Source organism: Schistocerca serialis, unplaced genomic scaffold, assembly GCF_023864345.2.
Source record: "Schistocerca serialis cubense isolate TAMUIC-IGC-003099 unplaced genomic scaffold, iqSchSeri2.2 HiC_scaffold_111, whole genome shotgun sequence".
Classification (NCBI taxonomy): domain Eukaryota; kingdom Metazoa; phylum Arthropoda; class Insecta; order Orthoptera; family Acrididae; genus Schistocerca; species Schistocerca serialis.
Genome location: NW_026047304.1, coordinates 20,001 through 27,500, shown reverse-complemented (window position 1 = coordinate 27,500; position 7,500 = coordinate 20,001). Strand labels below are relative to the sequence as shown.

At 52.3% G+C, this 7,500-nt stretch overlaps 3 non-coding genes across 3 annotated transcripts in view; all 3 read right to left on the bottom strand.

The window, feature by feature from the left end:
* Nucleotides 1-342, bottom strand: part of LOC126431752 (large subunit ribosomal RNA) — a 4,222-nt gene extending 3,880 nt beyond the window's left edge. Inside the window, exon 1 of the ribosomal RNA XR_007577721.1 lies at nt 1-342. This exon is cut by the window's left edge and continues 3,880 nt beyond it. This is a non-coding gene — a ribosomal RNA (large subunit ribosomal RNA).
* A 188-nt stretch (nt 343-530) lies between these two features.
* On the bottom strand, nt 531-685 carry LOC126431756 (5.8S ribosomal RNA). The gene has a single exon (XR_007577724.1). It is a non-coding gene; the product is annotated as a 5.8S ribosomal RNA (ribosomal RNA).
* A 353-nt stretch (nt 686-1,038) lies between these two features.
* Nucleotides 1,039-2,947, bottom strand: LOC126431749 (small subunit ribosomal RNA). The gene has a single exon (XR_007577718.1). It is a non-coding gene; the product is annotated as a small subunit ribosomal RNA (ribosomal RNA).
* Between the last annotated feature and the right edge of the window lie 4,553 nt (nt 2,948-7,500).

Below are 7,500 nucleotides of genomic sequence, written 5' to 3'. Positions count from 1 at the left end.
GTCATATTTAGTCTCAGATGGAGTTTACCACCCACTTGGAGCTGCACTCTCAAGCAACCCGACTCGAAGGAGAGGTCCCGCCGACGCTCGCACCGGCCGCTACGGGCCTGGCACCCTCTACGGGCCGTGGCCTCATTCAAGTTGGACTTGGGCTCGGCGCGAGGCGTCGGGGTAGTGGACCCTCCCAAACACCACATGCCACGACAGGCGGCAGCCTGCGGGGTTCGGTGCTGGACTCTTCCCTGTTCGCTCGCCGCTACTGGGGGAATCCTTGTTAGTTTCTTTTCCTCCGCTTAGTAATATGCTTAAATTCAGCGGGTAGTCTCGCCTGCTCTGAGGTCGTTGTACGAGGTGTCGCACGCCACACCGCCAGCCGGCTGTGCACGCTACCGAGTAAGTACCGGTATGCGAACCGCCAGGCGACGGGCGCGCATCGCACGTTTAAGGAGACGCGGCCGGCCCCACAGGCGGCCACGACACTCCCAGGTCTGCGAAGCGGGGCAAACGCCGCGCGCTTCAGTATACGTAGCCGACCCTCAGCCAGACGTGGCCCGGGAACGGAATCCATGGACCGCAATGTGCGTTCGAAACGTCGATGTTCATGTGTCCTGCAGTTCACATGTCGACGCGCAATTTGCTGCGTTCTTCATCGACCCACGAGCCGAGTGATCCACCGTCCTGGGTGATCTTTTCATAGTTTCCACCATCTCTTTCGAGACAGTTGCATAGGCGGGACTGAGGCGTGTGGCGGCCCTGTTCCAGCGTTCAGTGTCCAACGGCCTCACGGCCGATGGGCGTCGTACGGCTCCACACCGGAGCGGACAGGCAGTCGGGCGAAAGTCATTCAAAACCGGCGCCAGGCGCCAGGTGCCGCAGGCCAGCCGCTCCAGCGCTTCAGCGCTCGTACCACACAACATTGCCGTTAGTTTTGAGACGAACGCGTGGTTCCGCACGCGGCGCACGGCTACTGCGAGCCGTACAGGTAGCTGCGTGTTGCGCGACACGACACGCACATCGAAAGACATGCAGTCTAGTCGGTAATGATCCTTCCGCAGGTTCACCTACGGAAACCTTGTTACGACTTTTACTTCCTCTAAATGATCAAGTTTGGTCATCTTTCCGGTAGCATCGGCAACGACAGAGTCAATGCCGCGTACCAGTCCGAAGACCTCACTAAATCATTCAATCGGTAGTAGCGACGGGCGGTGTGTACAAAGGGCAGGGACGTAATCAACGCGAGCTTATGACTCGCGCTTACTGGGAATTCCTCGTTCATGGGGAACAATTGCAAGCCCCAATCCCTAGCACGAAGGAGGTTCAGCGGGTTACCCCGACCTTTCGGCCTAGGAAGACACGCTGATTCCTTCAGTGTAGCGCGCGTGCGGCCCAGAACATCTAAGGGCATCACAGACCTGTTATTGCTCAATCTCGTGCGGCTAGAAGCCGCCTGTCCCTCTAAGAAGAAAAGTAATCGCTGACAGCACGAAGGATGTCACGCGACTAGTTAGCAGGCTAGAGTCTCGTTCGTTATCGGAATTAACCAGACAAATCGCTCCACCAACTAAGAACGGCCATGCACCACCACCCACCGAATCAAGAAAGAGCTATCAATCTGTCAATCCTTCCGGTGTCCGGGCCTGGTGAGGTTTCCCGTGTTGAGTCAAATTAAGCCGCAGGCTCCACTCCTGGTGGTGCCCTTCCGTCAATTCCTTTAAGTTTCAGCTTTGCAACCATACTTCCCCCGGAACCCAAAAGCTTTGGTTTCCCGGAGGCTGCCCGCCGAGTCATCGGAGGAACTGCGGCGGATCGCTGGCTGGCATCGTTTATGGTTAGAACTAGGGCGGTATCTGATCGCCTTCGAACCTCTAACTTTCGTTCTTGATTAATGAAAACATACTTGGCAAATGCTTTCGCTTCTGTTCGTCTTGCGACGATCCAAGAATTTCACCTCTAACGTCGCAATACGAATGCCCCCGCCTGTCCCTATTAATCATTACCTCGGGTTCCGAAAACCAACAAAATAGAACCGAGGTCCTATTCCATTATTCCATGCACACAGTATTCAGGCGGGCTTGCCTGCTTTAAGCACTCTAATTTGTTCAAAGTAAACGTGCCGGCCCACCGAGACACTCAATAAAGAGCACCCTGGTAGGATTTCAACGGGGTCCGCCTCGGGACGCACGAGCACGCACGAGGCGGTCGCACGCCTTCGGCTCGCCCCACCGGCAGGACGTCCCACGATACATGCCAGTTAAACACCGACGGGCGGTGAACCAACAGCGTGGGACACAAATCCAACTACGAGCTTTTTAACCGCAACAACTTTAATATACGCTATTGGAGCTGGAATTACCGCGGCTGCTGGCACCAGACTTGCCCTCCAATAGATACTCGTTAAAGGATTTAAAGTGTACTCATTCCGATTACGGGGCCTCGGATGAGTCCCGTATCGTTATTTTTCGTCACTACCTCCCCGTGCCGGGAGTGGGTAATTTGCGCGCCTGCTGCCTTCCTTGGATGTGGTAGCCGTTTCTCAGGCTCCCTCTCCGGAATCGAACCCTGATTCCCCGTTACCCGTTACAACCATGGTAGGCGCAGAACCTACCATCGACAGTTGATAAGGCAGACATTTGAAAGATGCGTCGCCGGTACGAGGACCGTGCGATCAGCCCAAAGTTATTCAGAGTCACCAAGGCAAACGGACCGGACGAGCCGACCGATTGGTTTTGATCTAATAAAAGCGTCCCTTCCATCTCTGGTCGGGACTCTGTTTGCATGTATTAGCTCTAGAATTACCACAGTTATCCAAGTAACGTGGGTACGATCTAAGGAACCATAACTGATTTAATGAGCCATTCGCGGTTTCACCTTAATGCGGCTTGTACTGAGACATGCATGGCTTAATCTTTGAGACAAGCATATGACTACTGGCAGGATCAACCAGGGAGCTGCGTCAACTAGAGCTGAGCAGCCGGCCGCCCGGGAGTGTGTCCCGGGGGCCCGCGCGAACACGCAAGCGTCCGCTCAATTATTCTGCAAACAGGAGGAGGCTGAGCTCCCCTGCACAACACACCTCGAAACCCTCTCAGGTCCCGGCGGCGCGCAGCGCCGTCCTAAGTACTTGGTCGGGTTCGAGAGAGGCGCAATCGCCCGGAGTTAGGCGAGTAGACGCTTTAGGTGCGACCACCCGTGCTCCCAACTGAGCTTGCCGCTGCCGACAGAGGCCCGGGAGCGTGCTGTCGTGGCATTGCCGGCGGGAGACAACACGCGCCACCTACGGTGACCGGCAGCTCCAACGCCAGCGCCACAGAAGGACAAAAGCCCCACTTGGGTGCCGAAGCGAACTCTCCCAGCACAGCGCACGCGCCAACACGTCCGCACAGCTGCGATACAAACCACCTGCGAGAACCGCTGGGGCGACCGAGCAGCAGACGGCGTCGCGGCGCCGAGCGCCGGGCGGCGGCGCATCCTCAGCGCACACAGTCCTCAATCGGACCAGCACACTGCAGATGGCCACCGCGCTTCGCACCGGGCCCGCGAGGACCTACTTTGGCCGCAAGGCGCCGCGAGCAGGGGGCGCCGGCGCGCAGCTGCGCCGCCTGCCGCGTCCGTCGGCCGGCGCGCCTGCCACTGGCCGCCCCCACCAGCCGGCTGTAGCGCGTGCGCCCACGCACCGCGCTGCCAGCACGCCGGGCGGCCCCCCCTCACCGGCCGGGGACGGTCCCACCCAGCCACCGCCGCGTATCGCCTCACACCCAGATCCCCTTTCGCGTTCGTGGGCATGGTGGGTCCCCTTTCACGTTCGTGGGCATGGTGGGTATCCCTGAAACAACCGGTTAATAGCTCGACCGATCGTCGCCAACACTGATTCACCTCTAGCGAGAACAACCGCACCACAACGGGTTACCTGTTGTTCATTTGCGTAACGTCACCAGCAAACGTAGACGTCCATCGCCATTTGCAACGAGTATTGCATGCCTGTGTCAGGTGTCACAACACACTACGTCTGCCCACATAGACGCAACAACATGTGCACGCCTCGAGAACACGTGGAAGGTAGCCCCCGTACGTATGCGGTGTCCATTGCGCGAACGACTGTCAGCCGGCCTCTGCAGGATGTCGCAGATGTGGAACGCGGTGCAACATGCTATCACGGTGTGTGAGAAGAGACGACTACGTCCGAATACACGCTCCACTACATCAACAGACTGCTCATGCTGATCGCCATCCAGGGCGTCCGTTCCTCCCACACGTCTGAATGGCGTACCACACTGCAATCCAGCTCTTATAGGGAGACGACACGTAGCTGCGTGCACAATATTTGGACTGTATGGTCTGCCGTTGCTAGGCGCAGTCGTCGTACGGTCACACATGTGCCACGATGTATCATTCAGTACATACGGACCAATGTGCAGTACAGTTTGTGGGTTTTGCGTACATCGGCGGACAGGTGACAGGCCGTACCACAACGTAGGCTGAGTACGTCGGCATGCGAAGGGCATTGAACATGCAAACTTCTCAACGACCAGCTTGCGAAGGCAGGGGGGAAGGGGGGGGGGCATGTACGTCCTGCTGCTATCCACATTACAGTGTATAGCAGGAGCATGTGGAAAGTCAGCAACACCTGCAAGGTGTTTAACATGACGCGATACACAGGGGACCGGGCAGTGCGAATAGCGAACTATATTGCGAGGGTTGCGGTTAGGCAACACTACACTAATTTAACGAGTTGCATAACAATTACAGAGCAGGTTCAGCGACAACGTGCGTCAGGTTAAGGCGCAATATAGGTTAGGTTGAGGCACAATATAGGTTAGGTTAAGGCACAACATGGGTTACGTTAAGGCACAAATTGGGTTACGTTAAGGCACAACATGGGTTACGTTAAGGCACAACATGGGTTACGTTAAGGCACAAATTAGGTTACGTTAAGGCACAAATTAGGTTACGTTAAGGCACAAATTAGGTTACGTTAAGGCACAAATTAGGTTACGTTAAGGCACAAATTAGGTTACGTTAAGGCACAAATTAGGTTACGTTAAGGCACAAATTAGGTTACGTTAAGGCACAAATTAGGTTACGTTAAGGCACAAATTAGGTTACGTTAAGGCACAAATTAGGTTACGTTAAGGCACAAATTAGGTTACGTTAAGGCACAAATTAGGTTACGTTAAGGCACAAATTAGGTTACGTTAAGGCACAAATTAGGTTACGTTAAGGCACAAATTAGGTTACGTTAAGGCACAAATTAGGTTACGTTAAGGCACAAATTAGGTTACGTTAAGGTACAATATGGGTTAGGTTAAGGTACAATATGGGTTAGGTTAAGGTACAATATGGGTTAGGTTAAGGTACAATATGGGTTAGGTTAAGGTACAATATGGGTTAGGTTAAGGCACAACGTAGGTTAGGTTAAGGCACAACGTAGGTTAGGTTAAGGCACAACATAGGTTAGGTTAAGGCACAACATAGGTTAGGTTAAGGCACAACATAGGTTAGGTTAAGGCACAACATAGGTTAGGTTAAGGCACAACATAGGTTAGGTTAAGGCACAACATAGGTTAGGTTAAGGCACAACATAGGTTAGGTTAAGGCACAACATAGGTTAGGTTAAGGCACAACATAGGTTAGGTTAAGGCACAACATAGGTTAGGTTAAGGCACAACGTAGGTTAGGTTAAGGCACAACGTAGGTTAGGTTAAGGCACAACGTAGGTTAGGTTAAGGCACAACGTAGGTTAGGTTAAGGCACAACGTAGGTTAGGTTAAGGCACAACGTAGGTTAGGTTAAGGCACAACGTAGGTTAGGTTAAGGCACAACGTAGGTTAGGTTAAGGCACAACGTAGGTTAGGTTAAGGCACAACGTAGGTTAGGTTAAGGCACAACGTAGGTTAGGTTAAGGCACAACGTAGGTTAGGTTAAGGCACAACGTAGGTTAGGTTAAGGCACAACGTAGGTTAGGTTAAGGCACAACGTAGGTTAGGTTAAGGCACAACGTAGGTTAGGTTAAGGCACAACGTAGGTTAGGTTAAGGCACAACGTAGGTTAGGTTAAGGCACAACGTAGGTTAGGTTAAGGCACAACGTAGGTTAGGTTAAGGCACAACATAGGTTAGGTTAAGGCACAACATAGGTTAGGTTAAGGCACAACATAGGTTAGGTTAAGGCACAACATAGGTTAGGTTAAGGCACAACATAGGTTAGGTTAAGGCACAACATAGGTTAGGTTAAGGCACAACATAGGTTAGGTTAAGGCACAACATAGGTTAGGTTAAGGCACAACATAGGTTAGGTTAAGGCACAACATAGGTTAGGTTAAGGCACAACATAGGTTAGGTTAAGGCACAACATAGGTTAGGTTAAGGCACAACGTAGGTTAGGTTAAGGCACAACGTAGGTTAGGTTAAGGCACAACGTAGGTTAGGTTAAGGCACAACGTAGGTTAGGTTAAGGCACAACGTAGGTTAGGTTAAGGCACAACGTAGGTTAGGTTAAGGCACAACGTAGGTTAGGTTAAGGTACAACGTAGGTTAGGTTAAGGTACAACGTAGGTTAGGTTAAGGTACAACGTAGGTTAGGTTAAGGTACAACGTAGGTTAGGTTAAGGTACAACGTAGGTTAGGTTAAGGTACAACGTAGGTTAGGTTAAGGTACAACGTAGGTTAGGTTAAGGTACAACGTAGGTTAGGTTAAGGTACAACGTAGGTTAGGTGAAGGCGCAATGTAGGTTAGGTTAAGGTACGATATACCTTAGGTTAAGGTACAATATCGCTTAGGTTAAGGTACAATATAGCTTAGGTTAAGGTACACGTTGTAGGGAAAGGTGTATTTTGGGGGGGGAGGGGGCGGCAGGTTCGTTGATAGTGATTATCGTAAGTGCATGCCTGCGGGATCATCCGATTTGTCACGTCAGGATGCACTTGTGGCTCATGACAGGCGGCGCTCCGATTCCAAGGTTGTGGCAGATCTGTGTCTTTCATTCCTGCCATTGTTTGTGTACTGTGACAGGAGGCAGTATTGTGATGTTGGGTGCACCCCTGTGTAGGACATGTGTGGGTGTTCGTGGCTTAGCTGAGCAATGGCGGATGTCGGAAGGGTGGGATATTCTGTTTTCTGGGTGGACCTCCCGGTCTGGTTATGATAGTGTGGATTGTGTAATGTGGCGGAGAGGATGCACCGGATGTTCTTCCATGCTGGTGGTTAGATATTGTGTGTGTGCCTGTTAGAGGCAGAGAGTAGTGTGTGATAGTGTCTGGCTGACGTGTGGTTCTCATTGTGTGCAGAGTCTTTCAGCATGTATAGGGACGGTTGTATATATTATCTGTATTCTGATGGCTCTGCATCTATTACTAATCAGTGCCGTGTATACGGTTACTCTGGTTCCAGTCGAAACTGTTCTATCTCTGTACATTAGTGACACTGCGGCTCCACTATGTTGCCGCCCCTGTCGGCCGTTTCCCCCAGTGTGTGGCTAATGATTATCAGCAATCAGTCTATTAGT